This window comes from Scyliorhinus canicula, chromosome 20 (assembly GCF_902713615.1).
Source record: "Scyliorhinus canicula chromosome 20, sScyCan1.1, whole genome shotgun sequence".
Classification (NCBI taxonomy): Eukaryota; Metazoa; Chordata; class Chondrichthyes; order Carcharhiniformes; family Scyliorhinidae; genus Scyliorhinus; species Scyliorhinus canicula.
This window is the reverse complement of record NC_052165.1, coordinates 49,826,708-49,843,601: the sequence shown is the minus strand read 5'-3', so window position 1 is coordinate 49,843,601 and position 16,894 is coordinate 49,826,708.

Sequence of the window (16,894 nt, the reverse complement as noted above, 5' to 3'; positions counted from 1 at the left end):
TCACGCAGAAAGTCTTCTAGCGACTCTGCGGGGCGCTGGCGGTGGGTTGTGAAAATGTGCCGCGCGTAGACCTCATTAATCGGCCGCATGTACAGTCGGTCGAGCATAGCCAGGGCCTCAGTATATGAGGTGGTACAATTGAGTTGCGTAGAGATACGATGGCTCACCCGTGCGTGCAGTAGGCTGAGTTTCTGCTCCTCTGTAGTGTCGGATGTGCTTGATTCAGCCAGGTAGGCCTTGAAACATCGAAGCCAGTGTAGGAAGATTTCCTTTGCCTCTGCAGCCTGCGGGTCGAGTTCTAGTCGATCAGGTTTGAGGGCTGATTCCATAGTAGTTTTCTTCAAGTTTTCTAAGACTATTAAATTGATGTGACCATCAATTCACTAGAGACACGATTGGAAGTAAACTGTGGTTTTAATAGTCTTACAACTGAGCCTGCCTGCGATCAGAGGAACTGAGAGCAGGCTTACGGCTGCAGCACTTTATACTTCTGGTAGTGGGAGGGGCCATGGGCAGAGCCATGGGCGGAGCCATGGGTGGCGCCCTGTACAAGCTCCTCATCTCCCCCTATGGGCAGAGCCACGCAACGGCTCACATACAGAGCCCACAAGGACATAATACAATGCAATGCATTACAGTGTGAATTACAATACAGTATAATTCACCACAATTGGCTGGCTGCATTTGTCCTAGTTCTTGTGTACAGGACACACGTGGGCAATTTTCCACATTTCTGGGTAGATGCCAGTGTTGTACTGCCAGTGGATTAGCTGGGCTAGGGGCACGGCACGTTCTGGAGCATGGCTTCATGTACTATTGCCGGAATATTGTCAAGGCCCATAGTTCTTTGCAGTATCCAGTGCCTTCAGCCATTTCTTGATATCATGGTGTGAATCATATTAGCTGACGATTGATATTTATGATGCTGGGCTTGTGCTGGGCTCCTCCATCATTGAGGATGGGGATATTTGTGGAGTCTCCTCCTCCAGTGAGTTGTTTAATTGTCCAGCACCATTCACGGCTGGATGTGGCAGGACTGCAGAGCTTAGATCTGATGTGTTTGTTGTGGAATGGCTTAGTTCTGTCTATTACTTGCTGGCACACAAGTAGTCCTGTGTTGTAGCTTCACCAGGTTGACACATCATTTTTCAATATGCCTGATGTTGCTCCTGGCATGCTCTCCTGCACTCTTCATTGAACCAGAGTTAGTCCCATGGCTTGGTGGTAATGGTAGAGTGTAGGATATGCCGGGCCATGAGATTGCAGATTGTGGTTGAATACAATTCTGCTGCTGCTGATGACCCACAACGCCTCATGGATGCCCAGTTTTGAGTTACTGTTCGACGTCTATCCCATTTAACACGGTGGTAGTGCCACACAACACAATGGAGGGCATCCTCAATGTGAAGGCGGGACTTTATATCCACAAGGACTGTGAAGGACTGTGAAGTGGTCACTTCTACTGATATTGGACAGATGCACCTGCAGCAGGCAGGTTGGTGAGGATGAGGTAAAGTATGTTTTTCCCTCTTGTTGGTTCCCTCACCAGCTGCTGCAGTCCCAGTCTAGCAACTATGTTCTTTAGGACCCGGCCAGCTCTTGATGATAAACATTGAAGTCCTCTACCCAGAGCATATTCTGTGCCTTGTCTTCCTCAGTGCTTCCTCCAAGTGGTGTTCAATATTGAGGAGTGCTGATTCATCAGCTGATGGTGGCCGGTACGTGGTAATCAGCAGGAGGTTTCCTTGCCCATGTTTAACCTGAAGCCATGAGACTTCATGGGGTCCAGAGTGGATGTTGAGGACTCCCAGGGCAACCCCCTCTCGACAATATACCACTGTGCCACCACCTCTGCTGGGAATTTAAGAGTCAACCACATTGCTGTGGGTCTGGAGTCACATGTAGGCCAGTTAAGGACGACAGATTTCCTTCCCTAAAGGACTTTAGTGAACCAGATGGGTTTTTATGACAATCGATTCATGGTCATCATTAGACTGTTAATTCCAGATATTTTATTGAGTTTAAATTCCACCACTTGCATGGTGGGATTTGAACCCAAGTCCCCAGATCATTACCCTGGGTCCCTGGGTTACTAGTTCAGCCACAATACCACCTCGCTGCCACCTCCCCATAAGGTAATGGTTAATCCCATATTATCCCAGATTATCATTTCTTTTTTTTTAAATGTTTTTTTATTGGGTTTTTGAATAAAGTATATGTACCGTTATGTACACAAAATACATATATATATATACATATAAGAGAAGGGAACACGCACAAAAACCAAAACAAACAAAACAAAAGAAAGTTAGAATAAAATAACTGGTAGGGGAAACCAACAGCAGCTCTGCACAATTGGCAATATTGTTTTTAGCACATAAGTAGGCATCTGTTTGTAGGGGGGATGGGAAACTGGGCGGGGGGGGGGGGGGGGGGGGGGGGGGGGGGGGGGGTACAGAGACATTTGGGCACCGGGGAAATAAATACAGAACAATATCAGAGGGCAGTACGCGAATGGATCTGGTGTTGATGTTGTCGCTTGCTTCTCCCGGATGGTTTTCGCTGCCATTGTCATCTCACGATCACCTCCGCTTCAGCTGTTCGTCCCATGTTTCACCCAGATTTTCCTTGTTCTCTGCTCCTGTAGATGCCAAGTTTGTTATTGTTTCCCGTGCCCTCCTTCCGCTGTCATTCCCTTGCCTCCCCCCCCCCCACCTCACTGGTTCCCCTCTATTGTTCCCTGTCTTCTCCCTCTTCCACCCCCTCCCACCCCACTTCTCCTGTGGTTCGCCTTTCTTTTCTCTTAGGTTTAGCTGAGACACCTCCCCCCCCCCCCCCCCCCCCCCCCCCCCCACCCCGTCTATCCCTCCCTCCCCTGCCTCGGCTACTTTCCCCTGATTCTTGGCTACCTGGCTATTCTTGGCTTGTTCGTTGGCCACAACAATTGGGTGAATGGCTCCCACGTTCTGTGGAAGACGTCGTCTGACCCTCGGATGGCGAATTTGATTTTCTCCATTTGGAGAGATTCCGAGAGGTCGGACAGCCAGTCCGCAGCTCTGGGCGGTGCTGCTGACCGCCAGCCCGAACAGGATTCTACGGCGGGTGATCAGGGAGGCAAAGACAAGGGCATCCGCACCCCTCCCCAGGAATAGATCTGGCTGGTCTGATACCCCGAAGACCGCCACTTTCGGGCCTAGCTCCACCCTCATCCCCACCACTTTGGACATTGCCTCGAAGAAGGCTGTCCAGTACCCCGCAAATCTGGGGCAAGGCCAGAACATGTGGGCGTGGTTGGCCGGGCCTCCTTGGCATCGTTCACATCTATCCTCCACATCCGGGAAGAACCTACTCATACGAGTTCTCGTTAAGTGGGCTCTATGTACCACTTTTAGTTGCGTCAGGCTGAGCCTTGCGCACGTGGAGGTGGAGTTGACCCTATGCAGTGCTTCGCTCCAGAGTCCCCGCCCTATCTCAATCCCCAGGTCCTCCTCCCATTTCTTTCTTGTTGCATCCAGTACGATGTCAGCCCTTTCTACCAGTCGGTAGATTATCATTTCTAAAATCTTTACCACCACTGAGTTTAATCTGACTGGCAGTAATTGCTGGACATATCCTTATACCTTTTTTTGAACAAGGATATAACATTAACAATTCTCTATTCCTCTAGCACCTCTCCTATTTCTAAGGAGGATGGGAAGATTATGGCCAGTGGCTCCACAATTTGTATCCTCAGCATCCTTGTATGCATTTTAAAATTAATTTACAGGGTGTGGGCCTCGCTGACTAGGCCAGCATTTATTCCCCATCCCTAGTTGCCCTTGAGAAGGTGGTGTATCCCAATCGTTCTTGTGCTTTATCAACCTTAAGTTTAGTCAACCTTTCTAATGCCTCCTCTCAAATGTTAGCCTATCCTTAATTACCCACCATGCACTATGGCTTGGTATAGACATAACCAGAGTACCCATTTAGTACCTCACATTGCCCTCTGCCCTTATGCATAGATCCCTTATTCAGTCCTTAATTGGTTCCATCCCTCCTCTTAGTACTTTGTAAAATAATTTATATGCCTACAAAAGATTTTTGAATTCTTTTTTATGTTAGCTGCGAGCTTCATACTCTGTTTGCCTTAGTTATTTCCCTTTCACAGGCTCTTCTGAATGTTCTATTGACTACCTTGGTTGAAGGGCCTTAATGATCCACATTAAGAGAATGCTACATCGTCAGTGAGGGCAGACAGTAGGAGCTTATGAGAGCCTTCTGCAGTCAGCTGGTTTAAGCAATGTATATAATGACAATGGCTTAACACGCAACATCATTACTGCCGGATTTTTATGGAACAACCATAAATGGGCGGGTACTTTCCATTCTGGTGGAAATGACAGTCAAAAATTGAATTTAATCTGTTTTTCTCTGCAGACGCCCTCTTTGTAGAAATAAAAGAGAAAAATCAATAGGACATATTGTAAAACTAGGGAAGAAAACCGGAACACTTTTCTTCACTCACGTTAGCCGCAGGAGCGGAGTGCAGTTAAATCTCTGTGAGCCGGATTAGATTCCTACCCTCCTGAGTGGAGGAAAATCCTAGAATCCCTATAGTGCAAAAAAGAGGCCATTCAGTCCATCATGTCAGCACTGACCCTCTGAAAGAACACCCTACCTATTCCCACTCCCCCATCCTATCCCCGTAACCCCACCTAACCGTTGGACACCAAGGGGCAATTTATCATGGCCAATCCACTTAACCTGCACATCTTTGGACTGTGGGAAGAAACTGGAGCACCCGGAGGAAACTTACGGATACATGGGGAGAAAGTGCAAACTCCACGCAGACAATCACCCGAGGCCAGAATTGAACCAAGGTCCTTGCCGCTGTGTGGCAGCAGTGCTAACCACTGTGCCACCGCGCCGCCCAATGAGAAACAGTGAGAAATTACTATGTCATCGTTGGCTCTCCAAGTGTTATCTGTTGTCAGGTAGACTGGGGCACAGGCAAACAGGAAGCTTTCCAAAATCTTATTATGTTAAAATATTATATTCACAATGTTGTTAAGATCCCACAAAAGATTGCATTAGAGTTCTTGGTGCAGTCTGAAAGGCAGTGAAAAGAGAACTGCGGTTATCAGGAAGCCCTGTTATTAAAGAAATATGTGAACAGGCTGCAAGACAGGAATTTTATATCTGATAAGTATCTTTAGTTGAACTAGACTCATTTAAAGTCACTGCAGAGAAAATAATTGAAGCTCTCTTTAAGTGTTTGCCATCAACCATCATGACCATCATAGCCCATTGAAGCTAGTCACCTTCTTCAATTCACAACAAAATGTACAACTTAGATAACTATGCATTGTGTTTTTGAACCCTTTCAGATTTCCACTTAACGTTCCCTTGGCTGTTGCTGTAGGAATGCCAGTTCAAACAGTGCTGGATTTAGAGGGCCATTCAGAAATTTGGTATAAACTGGTGCAATCATAGCCTTTACTGTCCGGGTATTTATAAAATGAGCTCAAAGTACTCCCTCAAGGTATGTCAGGTCAAAGGAAAATTTAATTTAAAGAGAAATACTGAAACTTGAGAGCAGAAGTTGGCCATTCAGCCCCTCGGGCCTGTTCAGCTGCTATATTGGATCACGGTTGATCTGTACCCCAACTCCATTTACTTTGCATTTCTTCAATCCCTCAATACTTGTACCTCACAATATATTGATATAAATCTTCAAAATGTGAATTCTAGGGATTTTACTGGTAGAATGCCCCTGGCATTGCTAATTGAGCCAGAGATGACATTGTCTCAAGATTGCAGGGCGGAGGGGCCTGGTGTGAGATGCAGAAAGGACAATTGACCCCTCTGTCCTTGCATACTGTTGCCCAACTACTGAAAGGTAAATGGCGGCATAAGTATGTGGTGAAATAAATTCTGTGGCTTTAATAAAACTCTATGATTTATTTCAAATAGCTAACCAAAAATGTTTAGGAAGATAAAGAAGCCACAGTCAAAAAATAAAGTGAGGTAATGCCAGTATCAAAGTATGACTCAAAGTCTGTGACAAGTGGCAGAGCAACCACTTCATGGCTGATAAAGTGGACATGTTGTTACATGAGGTGAGTAAAAGGAGTCCTGTATGGCAATCTAGCACATCCTCTTTGACTATATAAGTGCACCATTCTTGGTACAAAGTGGTCATCAAGTTCCACACTCTGTACAATGTGCGCAGTACCTGGGAATCAGGAGAAATTGTGGGATGAAGGGCAACATGAAAAGATGAATTAGGGGGCGGCAAGGTGGCACAGTGGTTAGCACTGCTGTCTCATAGCACTGAGGACCTGGGTTCGATCCTGGCCCCAGGTCACTGTCCGTGTGGAGTTTGCACATTCTCCCCGTGTCTGCGTGGGTCTCACCCTTACAACCCAAAGACGTGCCGGTAAGTGGATTGGCCGCGCTAAATTGTCCCTTAATTGGAAAAAAATAATTCGGTACTCTAAATTAAAAAAGAGGATGAATTTGATTGATAATTCAGTACATACTCCCATCTTTCATTTTTTTAAAATAGTTAATTCTTGGAATGTGATGTCGCTGGCTAGGCCAGCATTTATTGCCTATCCCTAATAGCCCTTGGTGGTAGTGAGCTGTCTTCTTGAACCGCTGTAGTCCCTGTGGTGTAGGTACACCCACAGTGCTGTTAGGGAGGGAGTTCCAGGATTTTGATCCAGTGACAGTGAAGGAACGGCGATATATTTCCAAGTCAGGATAGTGAGTGACTTGGAGGGGAACCTCCAGGTGGTGGCATTGCATGTATCTACTGTCCTTGTCTTCTACGTGGTAGATTTTGTGGGTTTGGAGTGTGCTGTTGAAGAAGCCTTGGCGCGTTGCTGCAGTGCAACTTGTAAATGTTACACACAGAATTCTGAATTCTCCCTCTATGTACCCGAACATGCGTCGGAATGTGCCGACTAGGGGCTTGTCACAGTAACTTCATTGCAGTGTTAATGTAAGCCTACTTGTGACAATAAAGATTATTATTATTGAGCGTCAGTGGTCAATTAAATATTGAAGGTGATGAATGGAGTGCTAATCAAGCGGACTTCTTTGTCCTGAATAATGTTGAGCGTCTTGAATGTTGTTGGAGCTGCTTTCATCCAGGCAAGTGGAGAGTATTCCATCACACTCCTGACTTGTGCCTTGTAGACAGTGGACAGACTTTTGGCAGTGAGGAAGTGAGTTACTCCCAGCCTGTCCTCAAAAGCAGGGCAAATACAATCCAGCCAATCACCACTCCTTCAATCATTAGCAAAGCAATGGAAGATGGCATCACAGTGCAATAAAGTGGCACTTTCTCAGCAGCAATCTACTTCAGTATGCTCAGTGTGGGTTCCAAAAGGGTCACACGACTCCAGACACAGACAAAATATGAACAAGAATTCCAGAGGTGAAGTAAGAGCCTTTGACATCGAGGCAGCATTTGACCATGTGTGGCATTAATGATTCCTGGCTTAAATTGAAATCAATGAGAATCGGGGGATATACTCTCCATTGGTTGGAATCATACCAAGCACAAGAGAAGATGGTTGTGATTGTTGGAGGCCAATCATCTCAAACACAGGCTATCACTGCAGGAGTTCCTTAGGGTAGCGTCATATGCCCAACAGGCATATTATGTTATGTTTTAAGGGGTTTTGCTTTTACTTCAACGTAGAGGCAAAGGATAACCAGGCTGCCGCATTGTAGATTACTTAGCCAGTTTTCAGAGTTTATTGCAGAGGTGTTGCTTACTCACAGTCTACTGATTGAAGAGAAGGAAAATCTTCCACTAATGCTGCCGCCACATAATCAGATATCACACTATACAGAGATGAATGGGTTACAATACATAACACCAACCATCTTAAGCTGCTTCATCAATGACTAACCCTCTATGATTGGAAGTAGGGATGTCGCTGATGATTGCACAATGTCCAATACCATTCATCACTCCTCAAATATTGAAGCAGTCTGTTCCCGCACAGTAAAATCTGGACAACAGTTACACTTGGGCTGATAAGTGACAAACAACATTTTCACCACTCAAGACCCAAGCAATAACCATCTTCAAAAGAGATAATCTAACCATCTTCCCTTGACGTTCAATTGCGTTTACATCAATTAACCTCCCATCATCAACATTTTGGGGCTTTTCTTTAAGCAGAAATTGAACTGGACCAGCCTTACAAATACTGGTCTGAGGCTGAAATTTTGTGGCATATAACAGCTCCTGGCTCCCCAGTCTGGCCACGATCTACGAGACAGAGTCAGGAGTGTGATAGAATACTGACCACTTGCCTGGGTGAGTGTAGCTCCCAACAAATCTCAAGAAGCTCAACACCACCCAGGACAAAGCTTCCTGCTTCTTTTTAAATGTATATTTTCATTAGAGTTTCATAATTTTTAACAGAGAATGCAACAAACTTTCACAAACTGATACAGGACAGAACGTTTGTTACAGGCATGATAAAATAAGCAATTCTAGTGTGACATTGATGAGGATAAGAGAAAAATGTAAATTCTTTATCTCCAAATGTCCAAGTACCCCACCTCCTCATAAACCGACGTCAATGCCCTTTCCTGAAGGGTGGGGGTGGGGGGGATTTCTGGTTACTTGGAGCTTATCCACAAAGAAGTTTAAGTGACAATTGAAGTCTCCATCCACAAAAGTATTAGCTGAGGCCAACTCCGCCAAGTCCATGAAGACATCAGTCTTAAAAATTGGGAAGCAGGCGCCGTGGCAGCTGAAGAAGAGAGGAGATAGGACACGTTCCCTGTGGTGCAGCCAAGGGCAGGCTGTGGTGGTGGTGGGGGCGTGGGGTCACCTGCAGGGGCTGACCAAGGAATGGGCCCTGTGGTCGGGGTGCCCACCACCCCCCCCACTCCCCCCCCCTCCCCCCCCTCCGGGCCGGCGTGTAAGGCACGGATTGCCACGACCGCGGCCTGCAGGGCAGCCATCTTGTTGCGTACTGCACAGACTGCCCACTGTTGCCTGTGGTATTGCAGTGACAACGGCCGTATGGGTTCCATCACCCCACTCCACCATCCCCGCACTCCACTCCACCCCCACACAAAACCAGGTGCCATGGCACACCCAAGCAGAATGCCCAAAGTAGCCCCTAAAGAAGGACACCGGACGTGGGTCGCAGAGCGATCCGCTGGCATGGGTAGGTCCAGCCACCGAGCACCCTTTCTGGCAGGGGCGGGTGCCAGGGCCAGAGGCCCCGCAGCGCCGGGCACTAATGGGGCTCAGAGTGCGGTGCGAAGAGCAGAGCAGGGGGAATGTCAGAGGGTGGGGATGGGAGAAGAAAGAGTGGGGTAAGAGGATCATGAGGGGGCAGGGGCTGCTGTGCAGGCTGGGGCCATCATGTAGCCCGGTGGACCTGGTTGGGCACGGGTGTACACACCATGCTAATATGTTACCTCCAACACCTACTGACAATGGCCTTCAGAATTCAACCAGGAATGGTGGCCTTTATCCTTGCCACCGCAGCCTTGGTGGGTGCACTGGGGCTGTATGAGCAGGAGCCTGTCCCAGATGTGAGGATGGAGATCCAGCCACCCAATAGGCCGAGGAGGAGGAGGAGGTGGGAAGGAGGCGCATGAGGCCTTGTGTGTACTGGCAGCACTTGTCATTCGAGTACCTGCCTGACTGAGCATGCCGTTGGTGATTGCGGCTGAGCAAGGGGACAGTGTGACATATCTACCGGATCATGGCGCACCTGGAACTGTAGGGGTATGGGGGAGGTCACCCGTCCTGGTGGCCGTCAAGGTGACTTAGGCCACGGGGTCCTTTCAGGCACAGAATGGAGACCTGTGCGGAATCTCAAAAACCTCGGTGCACAGGTGCATTTGCATTGTCACAGAAACCTTATATGCCCGGTCAGCACAATATATCAACTTCAATGTGGACCAAGCCCACCAAGATGCCGCTGTCGCCGGAATGCCCCAGGTCCAGGAGGTGATCGATGGAATGCATGTCACCCGACAAGAACTGGCCCATCAGGGGCCAGTCTTCACTAACCAAAAGGGGTTCCACTTGATGAACTTGCAGCTGATATGTGACCATGAGCTGCACATCGTGCACGTCTGCGCCCGATAACACAGACAACATGCACGACGCCTTCATCCTGGCACACTCGGCGGTTCCTGACACCTTTGAGGTGCAACCCAAGCTGATAAATTGGCTCTTGGGCAACAGGGGTTATCTGCTGCTGTCGTGGCTGATGTCACCAATTCGGAGGCCACAGACCGATGTGAGACCTGCTACAATGATGCCCATAATGCAACCAGCAGCATGATCGAGCGGTGCTTTGGCATCCTGAAGATGCAGTTCAGGTGCATGGCCTGCTCTGGAGAGGCCCTCCTCTCGAGAGTCTCCCAGATCACAGTGGCCAGCTGTGTCCTCCACAACATCGCATAGCAGAGGAGCGGTGTGCTGGAGGAGGATGAACACCAGGCCTTGTCCAATGAGGATGGCCAGGACGGGCAATGCATGGGGCCCAGGAGGCCTCATGATCGCCTCAAGGGTCACTGAATAGGGGCCTGGCTGACGGCACGGACATCAATACCCTCCCCCCCCCCCCCCCCCCCCCCGTGCCCCCATCCCTGCAACACCCTGCTCCCGGCAGTGGAGAATTCAGCCCATTGAAAGCAATGCAGTGACTGGAAAAAGGAACTGAAATCTCTCTGTTGGACTGCAGGTCTCCTGAACCACTGAATCAACTATTCATCAGCAGAAGCCAACTTAACTGAAAAGAATCACATCGACTAACTTGTTATCATCTCCACCTCGCAACTCAAGGATGTCCGTGTAACTTTTTATTTATAATCTCTATGAATGCACATGCATGTGTTTTACCATTTCTTCTTACTTTTTTTTAGTAGTTAATAAACTTATTCTATCTTAAGTCAAGAAAGTCTGGCGGAATTGGCTCCTTTTTCAACATAACTATTGCGTCCAGAAACGGTACCCAATGAGGAAGAGAACCTTGTTAAATTAAACTTTTGTTGCTGCCAGCAGAGGGGGGTTGAAAAAGATGCTGAGTCAGTCACCTTTCCTCACCCGAGTTTGTATCAATTTGGGGGATCCCAACCAGAAGGGGACAAATTGAGAGGTTTCGCCCAGATCAATAACCTGGGGCTGGTCATAACAGTGCTAGCATAATCTCCCTTATATACTCTATCAATTGACCAATAAAAGAAAGTATCCCATTTATCTTTTTAATCACCGTATCGATCTATCTTGAAGGATTTGTGGACATAATCTCCCAGGGTCCTTCTGTTTATTCATACTATAGTAATCCACGGGAGGCAGGAGTTCCGTCACCACACCAATATTTATTTACAATAACGATATTACAGGAGCAGCTACAAACAGTGCTGCTAGCAGTCCAGTCAACTTAAGACTGGCTCTCAAAGCCTACACAGGTGATTATATGGGCCCCCTCAATGAGCTATCATTGAGGGAGCTCATACTCCAATTGGCCAACCAATAAAGCCAATTGGAGTTCATTACACCCCTCCCCCCCAAGGTCTGAGCAATTCCTGCTAGCTGGCATTCCTCTGAGCTTCTTCCTGCTCCTCATGTCTGGGTCTGTCACCTCTGTGTCGTCCGCCGGGTCGTTCTCCGAAGTGGGCGGGGCGTACCTTATAGGTTCTCGTCTTTTCCTTGACGACCTCCTTGGAAGTTGTTTGTCCTCCTTCTCGGGGAGAGGTGTCGCGGCGGCCTCGTCGAGTGTGTCCATCTCCAACTCTGATGACGGGGTCTGGAGAAATTGCTCGGGGCTGGGGTGTGGGTATCCTTTCTGTCTGGGCTATCCCAGCTAGAGGCGGTCCTGCTTCGCCTGCCTCCAGGTGTGGTTCCGCTGCCCTTATTTGGTGTAGGTGTTTCTTCAGCACCTTACCTCCTATTGAAACCTCATAGGATATGGGCCCTGTTTGGGACTCTACCGTGCCTTTGACCCACGTTCAGGGCCGGCTCAAGGCACCGGCAACTCGGGCTGTTGCCCGGGGCGCCATGTGCTAGGGGGCGCCAGACTCGGGTCCCGCGCATGCGCAGTTGGGCCGGCGCCAACCAGCGCATGCGCGGTGGCCGCACTCCCCCAGGGTGGCCGCACTCCCCCAGGGCTGCCCCCCCCCCCCCCGGTCCGTCCCCCCGCTCGGTCCGCCCCCCCCCCCCGCCTCGAGTCCGTCCCCCCGCCCCCCCCCCTCGGGTCCGCCCGCCCCGCCCCCCCCCTCGGGTCCGCCCGCCCGCCCGCCCCGCCCCCCCCTCGGGTCCGCCCGCCCCGCCCCGCCCCCTCGGGTCCGCCCGCCCCGCCCCCCCCCTCGGGTCCGCCCGCCCCGCCCCCCCCCCTCGGGTCCGCCTGCCCCGCCCCCCCCTCGGGTCCGCCCGCCCTGCCCCGCCCCCCCTCGGGTCCGCCTGCCCCGCCCCCCCCCTTGGGTCCGCCCGCCGCGCCCCCCCCTCGGGTCCGCCCGCCCCCCCCCCCCCCTCGGGTCCGCCCCCCCCCTCGGGTCCGCCCCCCCCTCGGGTCCGCCCCTCCCCCCTCGGGTCCGCCCCCCCTCGGGTCCGCCCCCCCTCGGCCCCCCCCTCCCCCGCGGCCCCCCTCGGCCCCCCCCCCCAAGGGCGCCGAAGTTCAGCATGCCCGGGGCGCCAGCAACCCTAGGGCCGGCGCTGCCCACGTTGGTCCATTCCCATAATTCTTGACCCAAACCGGTGCCCCCACCTGGAAATGTCTCTGCTGCTGACTATTATCATGCCCCCTGCGTTGGGCCTCCTGTTGTTTCTCCCCTTTCCCCGTTAAATTTGGGAAAAGGAGACTCAGCCTCGTTCGCAGCCGCCTTCCCATTAAGAGTTCAGCTGGCGGTATGCCCGTTGTGGAATGTGGTGTGGTCCTGTAATCAAACAGCCAGCGGGAGAGCTTTGTGTCTATTGACGCTGCCGGCTGCTTCTTGAGTCCCGCTTTAAGTGTCTGGACCGCTCTCTCTGCCAGGCCGTTGGTCGCTGGATGGTAAGGGGCCGTTTTGATGTGATGGACTCCGTTTTCCTTCAGGAATTTTCCAAATTCCCCACTTGTGAATGCCATTCCGTTGTCCGACACCAATACCTCCGGCAGTCCATGTGTTGCAAACGAGGCCCTGAGCTTTTCAATTGTCGATGCTGTGCTTGCTGTGTTTACCCGGTGGACGTCCAACCATTTGGAGTGGGCGTCCACTATCACCAAAAACATTGAGCCCATGAAAGGGCCGGTGTGGTCAATATGCAGGCGGGTCCACGGTCTGCCTGGCCATTCCCACGGGTGCAATGGCGCCGCTGGTGGCACTCTTTGCCCCTGTTGGCACTCCTGGCACCGACGTACCAAGGCTGCTATGTCTGTGTCCAAACCTGGCCACCAAACGTAGCTTCGAGCTAGCATCTTCATTTTAGACACCCCTGGGTGTCCGTGATGTAACTCGGTTAAGATTGCCTGACGGCCCTGAGCTGGGATGATTACCCGGGCTCCCCATAATAGGATACCGTCTTCTACGGTTATTTGGTCCCTTCTGCTCCAGTATGGGGCATCTGGGGCTCCACTGGTCTTTCCAGTTCCCCTGTTAGCAGTAAATGCTTCATCTTGGCTAAAACTGGGTCTTTTGTGTCCACAACCGAATATGTTGTGCGTCTACTGGTAGGGTGTCCAAAAAATTTAGAGTCATTACTGTCTCCTCTACGTTTGTTATTTGCGGCGGAGTGTCCGGGAGGGGAAGTCTGCTCAAAGCATCTGCATTTGCTACTCGAGTTCCCGGTCTGTGCTCCAGAACGTATCTATATGCCGCCAGTAGCAACACCCAGCGTGGGATTCTAGCTGATGCAATCGGGGGTATTGACTTGTCTTCTTTTAATAACCCTAATAACGGCTTATGGTCCGTCACTATGATGAATTTACGCCCGTACAGATACTGGTGAAATTTTTTTACTGCGAATATCACCGCCAGTCCTTCCTTCTCGATTTGGGCGTACTTCCTCTCAGCCATCGCCAAGGTCCTCGAAGCATAGGCTATTGGCCGTTCTTGCCCATTCCTTCCTCTATGGGCTAAGACGGCTCCTATCCCGTAGGGGGATGCATCACAAGTGACCACAAACTCCTTCCTTGGGTCATATTGCTCTAGGACATTTTCGGATGACAGCTGTTCCTTAATGTCCCTAAATGCTTGGTTTTGGCGGGTGGACCATTTCTATTCTTGCCCCTTTTTTAGTAGCTGGTGGAGGGGTTCTAGGATGGACGCCCTATTTTCAATAAATTTTCCATAATAGGTTACCAACCCTAGAAATGATCGTAACTCCTGTACCGTGGTGGGAGCTGGTGCTTCTTTTATTGCCCTTACTCTGTCTTCTAATGGATGTAAGCCTGACTCGTCTACTTTATATCCCAGGTACGTCACTTGTGGGGCCAGAAAAACACATTTTCCCTTTTTAGCCGTACGCCTGCCTTTGCGAAACGCCTGAGCACTTCCTCCAGGTTCCTTAAGTGTTCCCTGTTTGTCCTACCCGTGGTTAAGACATCATCCAAATAAATTGCCACCTGCGGTAGTCCCTGCAGAATATTTTCCATCGTACGCTGGAATATAGCGCAGGCTGATGACACTCCAAAAGGTAGCCTAGTATAACGAAAAAGGCCCTTCAGGGTATTCATCGTAGCGAACTTCTGGGAGCCCTTGTCCAGTTTTAACTACAGGTAGGCGTGGCTCATGTCTAGTTTCGTGAACAAAAGCCCACCTGCCAATTTGGCATATAGGTCATCTATTTTCGGGATTGGGTATTTGTCCAGCAGTGCGTATTTGTTTACTGTCTGTTTGAAATCTCCACAGAGACGTATCGAGCCATCTGGCTTCAAAATTGGTACCACCGGCGCTGCCCATTCCGAGAATTGTACTGGTCTGATAATGCCGTCGCGCCGTAACCTTTCTATTTCGTCATCTACTTTCTTCCTTAATGCAAAAGGTACCGGCCTGGCCTTACAAAATTTCGGAAGGGCTTCTGGGTCCACGTGCAAAGTTGCTTTGGCGCCTATGATTTCCCCCAAACCTTCCTGGAAGACCTCCGGGTATTTTTGGAGTACTCCACTCAACTGCCCGCTTCCACTCTGAAAAATTTTCATCCAATCTAATTTTAAGTCTTTCAGCCAGTTCCGTCCAATTAAGCTGGGTCCGGAGCCCTCTACTATCGTCAACGGTAATCTGAGCAATTGTTTCTCATATTCCACAGGTACATGAGTCGTTCCAGGGGTTCCCCCGTGTAGGTTTTAAGTTTCGTCGATGTTTTTGTTAGGGTTAGTAGCTGGAGTCCATCTTTGATTTTTCTAAATGCTGCCACTCCCATTACTGATACGGCCGCATCCATGTCTATTTCCATTATTGTCGGCCGCCCGTTCACCCGTGGGGTAATCCTAATGGGTTCTGCTTTCTTCGTTGTAATATTATATAATTGTTCCCCTTCGGAGGAGGATGGGGCGTCTAGGTTGTGTACTTCCCTGCGTCCCCACCTGCTATTCCTCTTTTGCCACCTCCTTCTAGGGTTTCTGTCGTTGTTACCCCACTCTGTCTGGTGCCAGAAACGGTCCTTCTCTGTTGGGGGAGCCTCAGCCGGTACTTCCCTCTGTCTCCAGTTAGTCCTGGCAGATTTGGGGGCAGTTCTGGGGTTTTCCTTTTTCCTTCTATTCCTCAGGTTTTTCCTGAGAGCGGCTATCTGGTAGCAGGACCCGTTGTGGTAGTCCCTCTCACAGGTATCTACCTCCATTGGTGTGCCCTGTAGTTCCTGCGCCCCACTTGCTGCCTTTTCTAGTGACAGTGCGAGCTGTAACGCCTGCCTGCAGTCTAGCTCCGTTTCCACCAACAGGCGTTTCTGTATTCTGAGGTTGTTTATACCACACACTAACCGGTCCCGAAGCATTTCATTTAGCGTCGGGCCAAACTCACATTTTTCCGCCAGTCTTCTCAGGCGGGTCAAGAAATTCGTGACTGACTCCCTGTCTTCCCGCTTCGCTGTGTAGAATCTGTACCTATGCAAAATGAGGGGTGGTTTTGGGTCGTAGTGCTCCTTTACCAATTCCGTTACTTCTTGGAAAGTTTTTGTGTCCGGCGCATCGGGATAAGTCAGACTACGTATAATGGCGAAAGCGGAGAGTCTGCACGCCGACAGCAAGATTAGCCGTCTCCTTTCGTCCGTCAGGATATCATTTGCCCGAAAGAAGTAACACATTCTCTCCACATACTGGGACCAGTCCTCAATAACCGGGTCGAATGCCTCTAACCTCCCAAAAAACGTCATTTTTAAAATGGCAAGGCTTACCCTCCGAGTGTGGCAGCTGGTCTCCGCAAAATTCGTAGTTTACCTCGTCGCCACTGTAGTAATCCACGGGAGGCAGGAGTTCCGTCACCACACCAATATTTATTTACAATAACGATATTACAGGAGCAGCTACAAACAGTGCTGCTAGCAGTCCAGTCAACTTAAGACTGGCTCTCAAAGCCTACACAGGTGATTATATGGGCCCCCTCAATGAGCTATCATTGGTTGGCCAATTGGAGTTCATTACACATACTTATGCTATGGATTGGACGTTTCTGTCAGGTTTTGCAAGCAATATGCCAACCTTGTGAAGCAAGCAACCCCATACCAGTGGATGGTGCTATCCTGCTATGACAATAAAGGTGATGGATTCTCTAATTTTCCTGTAAAGTGAATCCATTACTTAATGAAACATGATCATACCATGCACCAACTGGTATTATAAAAAATAACCCTATGCCTGCCCCCTAGAAACGTCTTCAGATACCTCCAAGTCTGCGACACTCAAAAAACAGGTGGGGACATTTCCGTTGCTACCCCCTCATAGGATTC